Source organism: Balaenoptera physalus, assembly GCF_965194825.1.
Source record: "Balaenoptera physalus genome assembly, contig: HAP1_SCAFFOLD_550, whole genome shotgun sequence".
Taxonomy (NCBI): Eukaryota; Metazoa; Chordata; class Mammalia; order Artiodactyla; family Balaenopteridae; genus Balaenoptera; species Balaenoptera physalus.
In genome coordinates, this window is record NW_028126182.1 from 385,617 (window position 1) to 402,657 (window position 17,041).

Below are 17,041 nucleotides of genomic sequence, written 5' to 3' on the forward strand. Positions count from 1 at the left end.
CTCCGCACCCGCTGGTCAGCAGCAGAGGTGTGACGACGACGCAGCCTCACACCGTGCCCCGCGGCCTGGGCCTTTCGGAGCTGCCCTTTTCAGAGGGCTCTCCCAGGCGCAGACCACCCCATCCCCAAGCCCAGCACGCTGGCCACTCCGCACTGGACATCGAGGGGTCGTGCGGGGCGTGGTGTCCACGCCAGACTGACGTCCAGGTCAGAGGGGCTCAGCCTGAGGCTGAAAGGAGATGGATGGATCAGTAGGTTAGTGGCGGTATCTCTTGCGAGGGAATCACAGGGAATTTTTATTTCTCAGTTATCTTCTGCATTTTAAAAACTTCTGCCATGAGTATGCATTTCTGTAACCAAAACCTTATTAGAGTGGAAGCTTAGTGAGGCAGCTTTGCAAAAGGACCCTGCCTGACTCTTGACCCGCCTGTGTGCCTAAATGCGCATGCAGCTGGGGCTTGGTCAGCAGTGGTGACCTCCTGAAGCTATTTACAACCTGTAAGCGGTGTGTGCTCCTCCATGGGATACCTCATTTCTCTGACTCTCAGGTTCTTCTTCTGTGGAGAAAAAGGGCAGATATGTTCCACAAATGTCCACAGTTCCCCATGAAGAATGTACCTCTGGGCATGAACATGTGCTGGAGTGGCATGATGCTAGGGTCTGCCCCTCGCAGCTCAATCTCAAAGACTCCAAGCAGAGCTACCTACTTTATATTTTTCTTCCCTTCTGAAGACATTGGCTGGCACTTGGCCTTGGTCCAAGGTGTACGCCTTCTTCAACCTGTCGACTGCAGGGTCCTCACATTGCTTTGGGCTCGGTCCAAGTCTGTGCTTGAGTGGAGGACGGGGCTTTGAGAGGGTCCACACGCCCCTCCTTCCCAGCCACGCACCTTCTTTTCCTTGCCAAGCTCTCCCTTCTCCTACTGTGCCAACGAAGCAGCTGCTTCAAGCTCTTCTGTAACCTGGGCTCTCCCATCTGTCTTCAGTTTTTCCCGTGCTCATAGCTGGTTAGAAACCTGCTGGGGGGTGTTTGTCAGACGATCTTGAGTAAATTGCCCTCGTAGATTAGTTAAGAGCCTGTAGGTGTTGAAGGGATTTGTGGAAAAGACCCAGCAGAGTCTGCGAGAACCCGAGGCGGCTGTGGCTGGAGCCAGGTGAGCCACAGGTTAGGGGCGCCTGGGCCTCATCCTGTGTGAGGGTGGATGCGCTACTGCTGTCCTCTGCCTCGGGCCCTCATCTGTGAAATGGGGGAACAGTGAGGACTGCCCTCCCGAGGTCGTCATGAGGCTTAATGTGTGAACGCACCGACCACTCAGAGCAGCCCTCACCGCAGGGAGCTGTGTGTGTGTGTGTGTGTGTGTGTGTGTGTGTGTGTGTGTGTGTGTGTGTGTGTGTGTGTGTGTGTGTGTGTGTGTGTGTGTGTCATTGTAGCCGCCGGGCTTCGCTTTTCTCCACCAGCTCCTTCTTCACGGGGAAGCAAGGAGAGGCATGGGAGGGAGGGAGGGAGAAGACTAGGAAAAGGAGGCAGAGGGAGGTCCCTGGGGAAGGGTTTCTGCCACTCATGCATGGGTGGCCTGGGGTCCAAACTTGGGGTTTTACACCAGGGCGTGTGAACAAGGGGCGGCGGCCAGGGGCAGAGCATTTGCAGACCGCGCGTAGGTCTGGACAGAGCAGGAAGACGCCAAGGCTCTGCCTCCTCCCAGCTGTCAAGGCCCGAGGCAACAGGTCACCCCTTCTGAGTCCCTGAGAAATTGGGAGGTGCTAGTCCAAGGGCACAAAGTTTCAGTTATGCCAGATGAACAAGTTCTGGAGCTCTGCTGTATAATATGGTGCCTGTAGTTAACAATACTGTATTGTGTGCTTAAAATTTACTGAGGATGGCTCCTACCTTAAGTGTTCTTACCATACACACAAAGAATGATGATAATAGGAATAATAATAAATAAAGGAATGAATAGGTCGGGAGGACACCTTTGGAGCGACACATATGTTTACGGTGTAGATTGTGGTGATGGTTTCATGGGTGTAATCTGTCTCCATACTCACAAAGTTGCATGTATTAATCATGTACAGCTTTCTGTATGTCAATGATACCTTCATAAAGTGGTTTAAAACAATAAAATGAGGGGGAATATAGTCACTCCAAGTACTGAGCACGTTGCCTGTCACAGTAAATAAGTAAATAAATGTAATTATGGTTTAACCTTAGCTCAGGACTGAGAGTGGGTCCCACAGGTACTTGGCAGGTGGTGTCTGTGGCCAGCTCCTCTACCCTGGCTCAGCACTGCTTCTGTGAAGCACAAGGGCTCCCCAAACACAGAGACCAGCTCCAGGTGCACACTCGTGACAGAGAAGATGGGCTGGTCGCAGACACCTTGTTTTGGTTACTTGCTATTCCTTCCCCCACACGCCCTTTCATTGTCCTGGTCCTTAACCTTTTACTCCTGTAAGAAGCTGGGTTTGCAGATTTCTGAAGACATTTTGCAGTGTGCAGACCTGTTTCACCTTTGTTCCCCATCCTTGGGTCTGGAGATAAAGGCGGAAGACAGTACTCCATGAAAGCAACAATCACAAACCTCAGGTATGCTCACCCGCAGGTGCCTCAGACTTCAAAGAAGTGGCAAACTAGGCATCTCATTTTATACATGGCCCTCTTTAAGTACACTTGTATGTACATAAAATGAAATTGTACTGAAATAAATCTTATTGCTGAACGTTTGCTTTCCGGAAGACACTTTGGTGTAAAAGTTCCTAAGAAAATTTGTTTTTTTAAAGGACCAAAAGTGGGGTGAATGTTTCATGGGTAAAGACCTTTTTCGTAACAAGTGAAGGTGAAATGAGCAGACTGTGCGACTCAGATTCCAGCTGCGTCCCCATCACTACCCTCGGGAGTGTGCCGGAAGGACCCCAGAGAGCTGGCCCGCTGGGATGAGCTTACAGCCTTGGGGCCCCAAACTGCAAGGATGGTCAGCATTCCTGGTGCTCTGGGTTCAGCAAGACCTGACTGAGGTGGGTGGGAGGTGAGTGGGAACACAGCTTTGCCCAGAGCTATCTCGTTGGCCTGTGCTAGAGGGGGAACAGAAGGTCAGAGCAGGCCTGGGTGAACCCAAGGTGCTGGCTGAATGTAATTTTTTTTTTTTTTTAATAAAGGGACTCTCTTTTCTGGTTGTTGGCTGAGTATGTAATGTCCACTCTGGGTCATCTAAGGGCCGAGACCAAGTACTCTGTTCCTGCTGTGACCCGTGCTTCTGCTACCACGTGCTGCACAAGGTAGGTACCTCAGAGTCCTAGCTGAACAGCTCATAGAGAGACAGGTCTCACCCTTTCTTCTCCACCTGCATCTTACAGAGGTGGAAAGTAGGAACTGCAGCCCGGCAAGCCACGGACCCAGGCAATCCTAAAACTGCAGTCACCTGTGTTGATTCCAGCCAGCTTTTAGTAAGTAAATCCGTGACTCTTGTAAGAAGAGATTTCAGAAGATGTGTACCTTCTACAGAATTCACATTTAGTGAGGGGCGTGTGAAAATGTGTACACAATTTTAATCTTTTTATTTTACTAATAGTGTATCTTAATGATTGAAAAATAGTAATTCCTGTAAATATAAAGAAAACCAGAAAGTACTCATACTTTACACACCTAGTGTTCACGATCTTATGGGCCTGCTTCGCCTTCCCCTCTCTCTTCTATCTGAGCCTCCACGATGGACAGGACTCACCTGGTACAAGTGACGCGGGGTCGAGCTGGACTGTTGGTTTTCTGCTCCGCCTCTGCTTCCTCTCCGCATCCTGGACTCTAAAGAAGATGAATGAAATGTCTGCTCTGGTTGCTGGCTGTTTCATCTCCAACTTAACCTCAGTCTGTGGTTGTGGAGGGCCTCAGAAGTCAGGAAGGTCCCCCGCCGCCAACATGGGGAGGGTGGGGCTGGACCCAGGTTCCAGCCCAGCCCTGACACGCAGTGCGCTCAGTGGGACATGTTGGCATGCATGCAAGGCTGTAGTGCTGCCAGCCCCCATATGCTGCTTTCTTGAGGGCTGGCGGTGCCCTTCAGGACTGGCTGCATCCTTTGTCCCATTTGAGTGGGCAGTAGTAGATAATAAAATCTCAGAATATCCCTTGACCCCTGACCATCCAGGCAGGCATCTGTGGTCCTCCAGCTCAGACCTGCCTGGGCCCTGTCAAGCCCCTGTGGCCAATCACTAAGCTGACCTTGCTGCTGTGCAATTGAACAGCTACCTGGGCAGCGTAGACGGCCCCTTGGGATGTTTCAGTTCCCTACATCCATGTGATTGAGAAAAGGGCCTCCTCCCTCATAGCCTCTCAGCCTTCCGAGAGGACGTAACCCTCCAGACATTGAGTGTGGACCTGGCCACAACCAGCATACAGCAGACCTTGGCCCTGCAATCCTCTGGCCTTCGGGTTGTTGCAAACCTTTGACATTCATACTCATTAAAAATCAAAGGTATGGGAGCAAGTGGCTTCCCAGCTGGTGTTTTCACTCTGAGGCCACGTGGTCTCCAGGAGCCACGTGCATCCGGGCCCAGTCCCTGCGGCCTCTGGAAAGCCAGCCAACTGTGGATTCCACGGTATAGAATCATCCTTGAGACACTGCTCCGCTAAGTAACAGTTTCCTTACCACCTACCATTTGGTTTCTGTTCTCTGTAAAGGAGAGAGCAGAGACTGGGAAATGAGCAAATGTGTTCTGTGGAGATGGGTGATTAATATAGTCAGAGGGCAGGTGTGACTCCTGGGCTCCCACCTCCCAGGGACACAAATGAAGTCTGTGTGCCTTTTGAGGTACACTGGCAATCAGGGCCAGCCTCTGATGTGAGGCCCCGATGCCCAAAGCAAGAGTCTTGAGTTTACCACCAACAGCAAAGTTGCTATTTTAGCTAGTGGAAGAGCTTCCTGCCATCAAGGGAGGACAGCAAGAGCCCTGGATGGGTGACCACAGTCACTGACCTTAACTGAACCTCTTCTTTTCTGTTAAAATGGACATTGAGTGGGTGTCGCCTGCAGTTTCTGGAAGCCCTGGATGCAGTGAGAGAGAGTGTTCCTGTGCATGGGGCCACCCAAAGGCATTTAGCAGGACAAAGGATTGGAGGGAGACCAGATCACACTGCAAGAGAGTGAGCCACCAGAACTGCCAGGTCCAAATCCACTCTTAAACCTGTCTCTTGCAGTTATTAATTTATTTCTATCGTTTAAAAATAATGTTTTATTTTACTTTAGTAAGTGTGCCCAGTCCATTGGAATCAAAAAAGTCATAGCTGATACCTCAGAACGAATAATCCCTGAGACTCCCTTGGGTGCCCTACTGGATGGGGCATGGCTGGGAGAGATGAAGACACTGAGTAGGGTCCGAATTTAGGGGAACTGCCAGACTGCTGTGTCTCTGTTCCTTCCCTGTCCCAGGAGAGCGAAATCCCGGAACAATGAAAGGACAAGCAAAATGGGGAAGAGGTCTTTTGGTGGCTTAACTCTTGTGTTTGTATTTTCCTTTGTTATGTTCTGTTTTGTTAATGTGTGTTTTTACTAGGAAGTTACCCATTTCCTCTAGATTTCTAGTGTGATGCAATAGGTTTCTCATTCTAGTTTTCATCTGAATTGTCACTTATTAACTGACATCCATATTTCATTTGGGTTTCCTTCATTCTAAGTTTTTCTCTTCCAGGATGCCATCCAGTGTATCATGTGACATTTAGTCATCATGTCTGTTTAGGCTCTTCTGGGCTTTCACAGTTTCTCAGACTGTCCTTGTTTCTATGACCTTGACATTGGTGAGGAGTACTGGTCAGATACTTTGTTGACTGTCCCGCATTGGAATTTACTTGGTGTTTTTCTCAGGATTAGGCTTGAGTTATGCGTTTTGAGTAAGCAGATCACAGAGGTAAAGTGCTTTCTCATCACTTTATATCAAGGGAACAGGCTCTCAAGGCAACTTATCACTGTTACTATTAACTTTGGTCACCTGGCTGAGGTAGTTTGTCAGATTTCCCCACAATGAAGTTAAGTTTTTCCCATTTCCGTGCTGTGTGTCTTCTTCAGGAGGAAGCTACTTTGGGAAGCAGCACTTATGGAGACAGGAGTTATCTCCACCTCCACAATCCATGGATGGCTGAGTGTCCACATCAATTATTTGGACTTCCACATAGGAGATTTCTATTCAGCCTTATTGATTAAAACAAACCAACCAACAAAGAAAACCCTATGCAGTTACTTATTTTTACCAGCATGGACACCTGTGGACAGTTTTGTTTGTTTGTTTTTTTAACTTTTTGTTATAATCCAGCAGTCCAGATTTTGTTGCTAAGTTCATTCCTACTTTGGCTATTGAGAGCTCTTTCCATTGGCTCCTGTTTTCCTTTGACATCATTCCACTCTGTGGATTTTTTTTCTTGATACTTCCTTATTTTCTGATATAAGATTCAAGATTGTCCTGGCTCATATGTTTACTGTGTCAGTCCTAGTGCCAGCCATTATTTCAAAGAGCTCTGGTTCCTTTTACTAGAGAATGTTATGAAAAAGTTGCATATAGGAGCTGAAAGTGCTCAGCTGACAATGCAAGGAAATATATGCATGTATTCCCACCTCTGTGTATTGCTGGGTCTCAGGGAGGGGTGCTCCACAGTGGCATATCAATTATTTTGAATTACAGTTCCTTAATAAATGGCTGATGCAAGAGCGACACTCTGACTCTCTATCTCCTTGAAAGCAGGAAATAAGTCTCTCATGTGAAAGGTGCAGAAGCCTATATGAACAACCCTTGGTACTTCTTTAATTTACTACCCCAAACCCAAAGTCTGTTTAGATTCTTCACTAATTGAGTATCCCAAACCTAAGTTTCTTTGGCCTGTAAATTCCTCATAACTTTATTCTATGATGAAAGTAAGCCTCACTTTCTGTTACAGTTGGGGAAGGATCTGTAAAGCACCTTGGTTTTTAAAGTAAAGGTTTGTTACTGGAACAAAGTGTCCCCCCAAAATAGTCTGATGCTCAAGATGTCTGTGTTCCGTTCATGTGATAGTTCAGGGCAGGTGGGGGTCGGGGCCCAGGCTCTGTCCTCCTTGTTTCTCTTCCCTGCTTTCAGGTGGAGGGCTCCAACCAGCAGGGGATGGGGTGACCACATGGCACCGTGCCCTCCATCCTAGGACACAGGCTGGCCAAGGCCCTCACCACGTCCAGCACTTCCATTTGGAGCTGCAATGGGTGGGAAGGCTGGGAGGTGCAGGCTGGCTGTGAACAGGAGAAAGGGACGAGGGTTCTGGTGGACAGCTGGGCGGCTCTGCTGTGGCAGGGTCACCCGGAAGCTGGCGCACAGCCTCTGGTCCTGTGAAACATGATTACACAGCAGCATGCAGTCTCTGATGCTTTGTGGTTCTGGAAATCCTATAGGAGTTGGTTCAGAGCAGATTAAGGTAATGCTCTCAGTGGAGGTGGTGAAGACAAAGGTCTGCCCTTGAGACTGAAGGTGCTAATGTGGGTGTATATACAGGACAAAACCATCTCGTGTGAATGTAGATCAGGCTCGTTTAAGATCAGTGCAGTCATGGGGCTTCCCTGGTGGTGTAGTGGTTGATAATCTGCCTGCTGATGCAGGGGACATGGGTTCGAGACCTGGTCCGGGAAAATCCCACATGCCGCAGAGCAGCTATGCCCGTGTGCCACAACTACTGAGCCCCCAGGCCTAGAGCCCGTGCTCCGCAACAAGAGAAGCCACCGCAATGAGAAGCCCGCACACCGCAGTGAAGAGAAGCCCCCCTCGCCGCAACTAGAGAAATCCCGTGTGCAGCAATGAAGACCTAACGCACCCAAAGATAAATTAAATAAATAAAGATTTTAAAAATCTTTAAAAAAGGAAAAAAAAATATCAGTGCAGTCGCGTTATGCCTAAAATCTCATATCTTGTGCCTTTCCTCGGGCACACCTTCCTCAGTTCCTGAGGCCACTGTAACTCACATACGGGGGAATGGAGAGTGGGCTATCTAGTGTGAGACCTTCTTTACCCTGTGTGTGAGTCTGCTCGGGGCTGCCATAACAAACACCACAGACCGGGGAGCTTGAACAACAGACCTACCTCCTAGTCCTGGATGCTGTCTGAGATGAAGGTGTCTGCAGGCTGGTTTTTCCTTGAGGCTTCTCTTCTTGGTGTGTAGACAGCCATCTTCTCACATGATCTTCTGTGTCCTAATCTCTTCTGGTAGGACATCAGTCTTATTGGATTAGGATCCACCCTAGTGACCTCATTTTACCTTGATCACCTCTTTAAAAACCCCATCTCCAAATAACAGTCATATCCTGCGGTCCTGGGGGTTAGGGATTCAGCATGTGAATTTTGGGGGGCACAACTGAGCCCACAGCATCCTGCTTAGGAACTAACATGTGCCTGGGTCCTTCCTTCCCTCAAGTCCCATGGGGATCATGCGATAGCTAAGGGAGAGGCCACTCGTGCAGAGTTTGTGTCCCAGTTGGGGAACCCGTCTCTGCTCTCTTTGATCAGGCAGTGGCAGTGCCAGCCCCATCCTGAGGTGAGCAGTTCTGGGGTTTCCTGCCGTGTCTCCTGGCCTGCTGAGGTGCTCAGTATCAGGGAACCAAGAGCCACCAGCCTAGTAGGGATGCCGGGGACTCTCAGGGCCTTGGCAGATGTTTCTCCCAGCAGATACTCTAGCGAAACTGGGGAAACATTTGGGATTACATGTGGGAGAGAGTCACAGTCTCGTTTATGCTTCAGAAAGACCACGTTGGGGTGGGATGTGAGACGCACCATGGGGGCAGGGAGCTTTGTCAGGGCCTGATGGAGGAACCAGGCAGTAGATCGGGCTTGGGCCAGGGCTGTGGGTGTAGAGGGGAATTAGTGTGAATTTGGAGGAGGGGGTCGCAGGGTATGAGATCAGCTGGTGCACAATTCTCTGGTTGGTTGATGGTGAGGTAACAGGGTGGTGAACAGTATCAATCCTTAGGTGCCAGTAGGTCTGGGGGCTCTTGATCATCAAGTACAGTAGTTAATGTCTTCCATCTGGTAGAAGTCTGTAAAACAACTCAGGAAGCGTGCATCAGATGCTGTTATCCAGGTACTTCAGAGAGGAGCTACAGCAGAGGATATGGGGGGGTGGTGGGTCTGTCCTGGGAAGGCCCCGTAGGGTCCTGTTCGGTTACACCCGGTGTCTGGGCTCAGCAACCAGGGAAGGTGAGGCTGCTCCTGGGTGTGGGGAGCTGCAGGATCCCGGTCCCCTGAGGGCCCTGTTAGCCCCCAAGGTGAGATGGGGGTTCAGTGACTGGACAGAGGCGTCTGGCCTGGGAGAGGGGTCCGGGCTGGAAATGTCACGGGACTCATCGCAGGGAGGGAGAGGAAAGACCAGGCTGGGGAAGGTGGGTTACAGCAGACTCCACGGATGTGTCTGTGGGCCTGACAGAAGCAACTCAGAGCCAGAAGAAGTGGCCGTCAGGAGCTCAGCTTCATTCTCCTGTTCCTTTGTAAAACTGCTGTGTCAGTTTGAAACACCACCAGGAGACTTCTGGGCCCATTGCTGCCATGGTTTCATCAAAGGGGCCCAGGGGGAGCACAGAACCACTGCAGACCCCGCCCATGTCCGCACTGGGAATGAATCCCATCGGGGCTCCTGGGCTCACAGACTTGAGGGAACCTCTGTCCTCAGGACTGGTCCTCCTCCTTCCTCTCACCTGCTGGTCAGGAGCCCAGGCACCCCCATCCTGGCTCCATCCCCAGGGCCTGGATTCTGGGACAGGTTAGAGGTAATGCAAGACCCTCACGCTCCTCTATGTGCCTGGGGGCAAGAATGTCTAAAAAGGTGCAACTGGCTGATTACAGAGGGCTGAGTGTTTGCAGCAGGTATGGGTGGAAAGATGGGGTGTGAGTTTCCAATGTCTTCACAGCCTTCCCAGTGTAAAGATCTGTGCATGTCCTATGGCCAGTGAACTCCCCACACCATCCTCCCAGGAAGTTCAGCCAAGTATTCTGAGGGCAGAGGCTCTCCCCTTGCTTATCTGTAACTTCCCACTCCCACAGTGAGGAGCTTGGTGCCCACTATCTGCCATTTACCTATGCGTTGCTCCTTTCCAGATTACATGTGCAGAGGTTTCAGAATTGTTAGCTGCTACACCCTGGAAAGAACTCCATAAAATAAAGTCCACTGTTTGTGTACATTTTGCATTTAGTTTAGAGATTGCGTTCATTTCCACAGTTAACTTAGGTCAGCACCTTTTATCCCATCCCCTACAGTGAGATTTTTCCATGCATTTCTAATACAGTTAGATTAGATTCGGTCACCTTGAGTATTCCATCCTGTAATACCCCTACACTGTAAATAACGAAATTTGAATAGAGTTTGACTGACCCCTTGGGCTATACACATCTGTGAGTTTAGACAAATGCATAGTGACAGGTATCCATCCTAGAGTGTCACATGGAATACTTCAAACCCCCACCCCATGATCTGCTTATCATCTGTGTAGCTTTGCCTTTCCCAGAGTGTCACGAATGGGGTCATACTGTGTGCAGCCTCCTCAGCCTGGATGCTTTCACGTAGCAGTATATACTGAGGATTTATCCATGTCTTTCCATGGGTTGATGGTGCATTCCTTTCTGCTGCTCAGTAGTATTCCACTGCATGTGTATGGAAGGAAAAACAATTTTCACTCTGTCCTTCTAGGTTCTTGGTTGAGCCCCACCCCCGCCGTCTAATAAAAGCCAGATTAACAGTAGAAAAAAGAAGTTTAACAGCATGTATACCTCCTGTATACAGGGGAGCTACCCAGAAAAATTGAGTCAGTCCCTGAAATGGCCAAAGCCATCAGCTTAAATACCAAATACCGTCTTCAGATAAAAACAACAGACCTTGGGGAAGGGGGGAAGCCAATAGTGGCAGGTTATCATGCAAAGCACAGTAAACAAAGGTATTGTATGCAGATTTAAGTCAGGACTTCTCCGTTGATAAGAGTAACTTGAGATTTAATCATCCTTCTATTTCTGGTGCAAAGAGGGACACTCCATTACAAGTGGAGATTTCCTTATAAATGTCCTTCATAAAAGGTCAGTCTCTACTCAGTTTTTTCTATCTTTCTTTTTTTGAATGAGACTGAAATAATCCTTATGCCAGAGAGACATATATTGGCGTGGTGTATTCTGCTCGCCTTGACATGGATGTCCTCCACTTTGCTTATGCAGTCATCTAGTGAAGGATATCCTGATTTCTTCAGGTTTTTAGCCATTATGAATAGTGCTGCTGTGCATAATTGCATCCTTGTCTGCTTTTGGACATAGATTTTCAAAGCAGTTGCCTATATACTGGACGCATAATTGTTGGACCCCGAGGGGATGCTTGATTAGTTGTGGAAAAAAGCTGCGGAACTCTCTTGCCAGGTGGCTGTGCCTGCACCCCAGCCATGAGGAGGGGTTGCTCCTCACCCTCCAGCAGTCAGTGTTGCCATGGTTTTGTTGGAGTTTAGCCATCCTAGTAGGTGTGCTGTGATGGCTCACGATTTTAATTTGGAAATCCCTAATAGTATATGATTTTTTGTATAATTTTTGTATGATTTTTATTAGCTGTATATCTTTTTTGGCCAGGTGTGTGTTCAAATCCTTACCCATTTTTAAAATGGGGTTGTTCTAGAGGTCTTTGTCCACTTTGAGTCCAAGTCGTTTACTGGATATGTGGTTTACAAGTATTTTTCTCCCAGTTTGTGGCTTGTCTTTTTTATCTTGGAGAGGCAGCAGTGAGTGGTGGCATGAAGCGAGATCTTCATTCCCTGCGCAGGAATTGAACCTGGGTAGCCTGGATGAAAACCAGGAATCCTAGCCACCACCCCCGCTAGCTCTTGCCCCCAGTGAAAAATGCATTTCTCATAGAGGTAAAAACTGTAAAAACAAGTACAAAGTTTATTATTAGAGACATAGCACAGCAACAAGTGGGAGAGCACACAGAGAAACAGTTTGTTTAGTTCAGACAGAAGCAAGGCAGAGATGCACACCCGGAGAGAAAGGGTGTGGACACCCTGCCTAATGAGGAGGAGTGCAGTAGAGAGGCGGTTAAGTCACTTATATAGGGCAGTTCTTCCGGGTCTCTGTTCACCTCTTGCCAATTATCTGCTTTCTTTTTCCACACCTGCCCTGCCCTGGGACCCTCCCCAACATGCGTGCACAACTTTTTTTCAACATGGATTACCACCCAGAGGCCTGTGGGACGACCTTAGCATCACCTATTTTGGGGTGGTGCCCCTTCCTTTTTGACCCCCAAGGAACCTTTCTGCACATGTGCAATGTTTCCCTTGCCCCAAGGATGAGAAATGTATGACCTCTTGATCTTTTAACAGGGTTTAGTCCCACTCTGTCCCTCCCATAAAAATGTCCAATGTCTGGGTATTTACCCTATTTCTGTTGCTGGTTTTCATATCGAGGTGCAGACCCCGAAATATAGACAGGAGTCCGGTCATAAATATGTAGTCCTAGAGCTCGTTTGTCTCTTGCTTCGGGAAATGTAAACAGGGGGTTGGTAATGAATGTCCAGCCTGGAGCCCATTTTTTTCTCACCCCAGGAAGTGTGAACCCGAGGCCAGTTGTAAATGCGTAGGCTGGAGACCATTTATCTCCTGCCTCATTTTTTTTTTTTTTTTTTTTTAACATCTTTATTGAAGTATAATTGCCTTACAATGGTGTGTTAGCTTCTGCTTTATAACAAAGTGAATCAGTTATACATATACAATATGTTCCCATTTCTCTTCCCTCTTGCATCTCCCTCCCTCCCACCCTCCCCATCCCATCCCTCTAGATGGTCACAAAGCACCGAGCTGATCTCCCTGTGCTATGCGGCTGCTTCCCACTAGTTATCTATTTTACATTTGGTAGTGTATATATGTCCATGACACTCTCTTACCCTGTCACATCTCACCCCACCCCCTCCCCATATCCTCAAGTCCATTCTCTAGTAGGTCTGTGTCTTTATTCCCGTCTTGCCACTAGGTTCTTCATGGCCTTTTTTTTTTTTTTTCCCCCTTAGATTCCGTATATATGTGTTAGCATACTGTATTTGTTTTTCTCTTTCTGACTTACTTCACTCTGTATGACAGACTCTAGGTCCATCCACCTCATTACAAATACCTCCATTTCATTTCTTTTTATGGCTGAGTAATATTCCATTGTATATATGTGCCACATCTTCTTTATCCATTCATCTGTCGATGGACATTTAGATTGCTTCCATGTCCTGGCTATTGTAAATAGAGCTGCAATGAACATTTTGGTACATGACTCTTTTTGACCTATGGTTTTCTCAGGGTATATGCCCAGTAGTGGGATTGCTGGGTCGTATGGTAGTTCTATTTGTAGTTTTTTAAGGAACCTCCATACTGTTCTCCATAGTGGCTGTATCAATTTACATTCCCACCAACAGTGCAAGAGTGTTCCCTTTCCTCCACACCCTCTCCAGCATTTATTGTTTCTAGATTTTTTGATGATGGCCATTCTGACCGGTGTGAGATGATATCTCATTGTAGTTTTGATTTGCATTTCTCTAATGATTAATGATGTTGAGCATTCTTTCATGTGTCTGTAGGCCATCTGTATATCTTCTTTGGAGAAATGTCTATTTAGGTCTTCGGCCCATTTTTGGATTGGGTTGTTCGTTTTTTTGTTATTGAGCTGCATGAGCTGCTTGTAAATCTTGGAGATTAATCCTTTGTCAGTTGCTTCATTTGCAAATATTTTCTCCCATTCTGATGGTTGTCTTTTGGTCTTGTTTATGGTTTCCTTTGCTGTGCAAAAGCTTTTAAGTTTCATTAGGTCCCATTTGTTTATTTGTGTTCTTATTTCCATTTCTCTGGGAGCTGGGTCAAAAAGAATCTTGCTGTGATGTATGTCATAGAGTGTTCTGCCTATGTTTTCCTCTAAGAGTTTGATAGTGTCTGCCCTTACACTTAGGTCTTTAATCCATTTTGAGTTTATTTTTGTGCATGGTGTCAGGGAGTGTTCTATTTTCATACTTTTACATGTACCTGTCCAATTTTCCCAGCACCACTTATTGAAGAGGCTGTCTTTTCTCCACTGTATATGCTTGCCTCCTTTATCAAAAATAAGGTGCCCATATGTGTGTGGGTTTATCTCTGGGCTTTCTATCCTGTTCCATTGATCTATATTTCTGTTTTTGTGCCAGTACCAAACTGTCTTGATTACTGAAGCTTTGTAATATAGTCTGAAGTCAGGGAGCCTGATTCCCCCAGCTCCATTTTTCGTTCTCAAGATTGCTTTGGCTATTCGGGGTCTTTTGTGTTTCCATACAAATTGTGAAATTTTTTGTTCTAGTTCTGTGAAAAATGCCAGTGGTATTTTGATAGGGATTGCATTGAATCTGTAGATTGCTTTGGGTAGTAGAGTCATTTTCACAATGTTGATTCTTCCAATCCAGGAACATGGTATATCTCTCCATCTATTTGTATCATCTTTAATTTCTTTCATCAGTGTCTTATAATTTTCTGCATACAGGTCTTTTGTCTCCTTAGGTAGGTTTATTCCTAGATATTTTATTCTTTTTGTTGCAATGGTAAATGGGAGTGTTTTCTTAATTTCACTTTCAGATTTTTCGTCATTAGTGTATAGAAATGCAAGAGATTTCTGTGCATTAATTTTGTATCCTGCTACTTTACCAAATTCATTGATTAGCTCTAGGAGTTTTCTGGTAGCATCTTTAGGATTCTCTATGTATAGTATCATGTCATCTGCAAATAGTGCCAGCTTTACTTCTTCTTTTCCGATTTGGATTCCTTTTATTTCTTTGTCTTCTCTGATTGCTGTGGCTAACACTTCCAAAACTATGTTGAATAATAGTGGTGAGAGTGGGCAACCTTGTCTTGTTCCTGATCTTAGTGGAAATGGTTTCAGTTTTTCACCATTGAGGACAATGTTGGCTGTGGGTTTGTCATATATGGCCTTTATTATGTTGAGGAAAGTTCCCTCTATGCCTACTTTCTGCAGGGCTTTTATCATAAATGGGTGTTGAATTTTGTCGAAAGCTTTCTCTGCATCTATTGAGATGATCATATGGTTTTTCTCCTTCAGTTTGTTAATATGATGTATCACATTGATTGATTTGCATATATTGAAGAATCCTTGCATTCCTGGGATAAACCCCACTTGATCATGGTGTATGATCCTTTTAATGTGCTGTTGGATTCTGTTTGCTAGTATTTTGTTGAGGATTTTTGCATCTATGTTCATCAGTGATATTGGCCTGTAGTTTTCTTTCTTTGTGACATCTTTGTCTGGTTTTGGTATCAGGGTGATGGTGGCCTCGTAGAATGAGTTTGGGAGTGTTCCTCCCTCTGCAATATTTTGGAAGAGTTTGAGAAGGATAGGTGTTAGCTCTTCTCTAAATGTTTGATAGAATTCACCTGTGAGGCCATCTGGTCCTGGGCTTTTGTTTGTTGGAAGGTTTTTAATCACAGTTTCAATTTCAGTGCTTGTGATTGGTCTGTTCATATTTTCTATTTCTTCCTGGTTCAGTCTTGGCAGTTTGTGCATTTCTAAGAATCTGTCCATTTCTTCCAGGTTGTCCATTTTATTGGCATAGAGTTGCTTGTAGTAATCTCTCATGATCTTTTGTATTTCTGCAGTGTCAGTGGTTACTTCTCCTTTTTCATTTCTAATTCTATTGATCTGAGTCTTCTCCCTTTTTCTCTTGATGAGTCTGGCTAATGGTTTATCAATTTTGTTTATCTTCTCAAAGAACCAGCTTTTAGTTTCATTGATTTTTGCTATTGTTTCCTTCATTTCTTTTTCATTTATTTCTGACCTGATCTTTATAATTTCTTTCCTTCTGCTGGCTTTGGGGTTTTTTTGTTCTTCTTTCTCTAATTGCTTTAGGTGCAAGGTTAGGTTGTTTATTCGAGATGTTTCCTGTTTCTTGAGGTAGGCTTGTATTGCTATAAACTTCCCTCTTAGCACTGCTTTTGCTGCGTCCCATAGGTTTTGGGTCGTCGTATCTCCATTGTCATTTGTTTCTAGGTATTTTTTGATTTCCCCTTTGATTTCTTCAGTGATCACTTCGTTATTAAGTAATGTATTGTGTAGCCTCCATGTGTTTGTATTTTTTACAGGTCTTTTCCTGTAATTGATATCTAGTCTCATAGCGTTGTGGTCGGAAAAGATACTTGATACGATTTCAATTTTCTTAAATTTACCAAGGCTTGATTTGTGACCCAAGATATGATCTATCCTGGAGAATGTTCCATGAGCACTTGAGAAAAATGTGTATTCTGTTGTTTTTGGATGGAATGTCCTATAAATATCAATTAAGTCAATCTTGTTTAATGTATCATTTAAAGCTTGTGTTTCCTTATTTATTTTCATTTTGGATGATCTGTCCATTGGTGAGAGTGGGGTGTTAAAGTCCCCTACTATGATTGTGTTGCTGTCGATTTCCCCTTTTATGGCTGTTAGTATTTGCCTTATGTATTGAGGTGCTCCTATGTTGGGTGTATAAATATTTACAATTGTTATACCTTCCTCTTGTATCGATCCCTTGATCATTATATAGTGTCCTTCTTTGTCTCTTGTAATAGTCTTTATTTTAAAGTCTATTTTGTCTGATATGAGAATTGCTACTCCAGCTTTCTTTTGATTTCCATTTGCATGGAATATCTTTTTCCATCCCCTCACTTTCAGTCTATATGTGTCTCTAGGTCTGAAGTGGGTCTCTTGTAGACAGCATATATATGGGTCTTGTTTTTGTATCCATTCAGCCAGCCTGTGTCTTTTGGTGGGAGCATTTAATCCATTTACATTCAAGGTAATTATCGATATGTATGTTCCTATTCCCATTTTCTTAAATGTTTTGGGTTTGTTATTGTAGGTGTTTTCCTTCTCTTGTGTTTCTTGCCTAGAGAAGTTCCTTTAGCATTTGTTGTAAAGCTGGTTTGGTGGTGCTGAACTCTCTCAGCTTTTGCTTGTCTGTAAAGGTTTTAATTTCTCCATCGAATCTGAATGAGATCCTTGCTGGGTAGTGTAATCTTGGTTGCAGGTTTTTCTCCTTCATCA

The 17,041-nt window shown here is 45.8% G+C and overlaps 1 long non-coding RNA gene across 1 annotated transcript; it reads left to right on the top strand.

Annotated features, from left to right (window-relative positions):
* The first annotated feature begins 2,605 nt into the window (after window positions 1-2,605).
* Window positions 2,606-5,228, top strand: LOC309653525. Its single transcript, XR_014259238.1, has 2 exons — window positions 2,606-3,007; window positions 3,149-5,228. It is a non-coding gene; the product is annotated as an uncharacterized lncRNA (long non-coding RNA).
* Window positions 5,229-17,041: the final 11,813 nt, after the last annotated feature.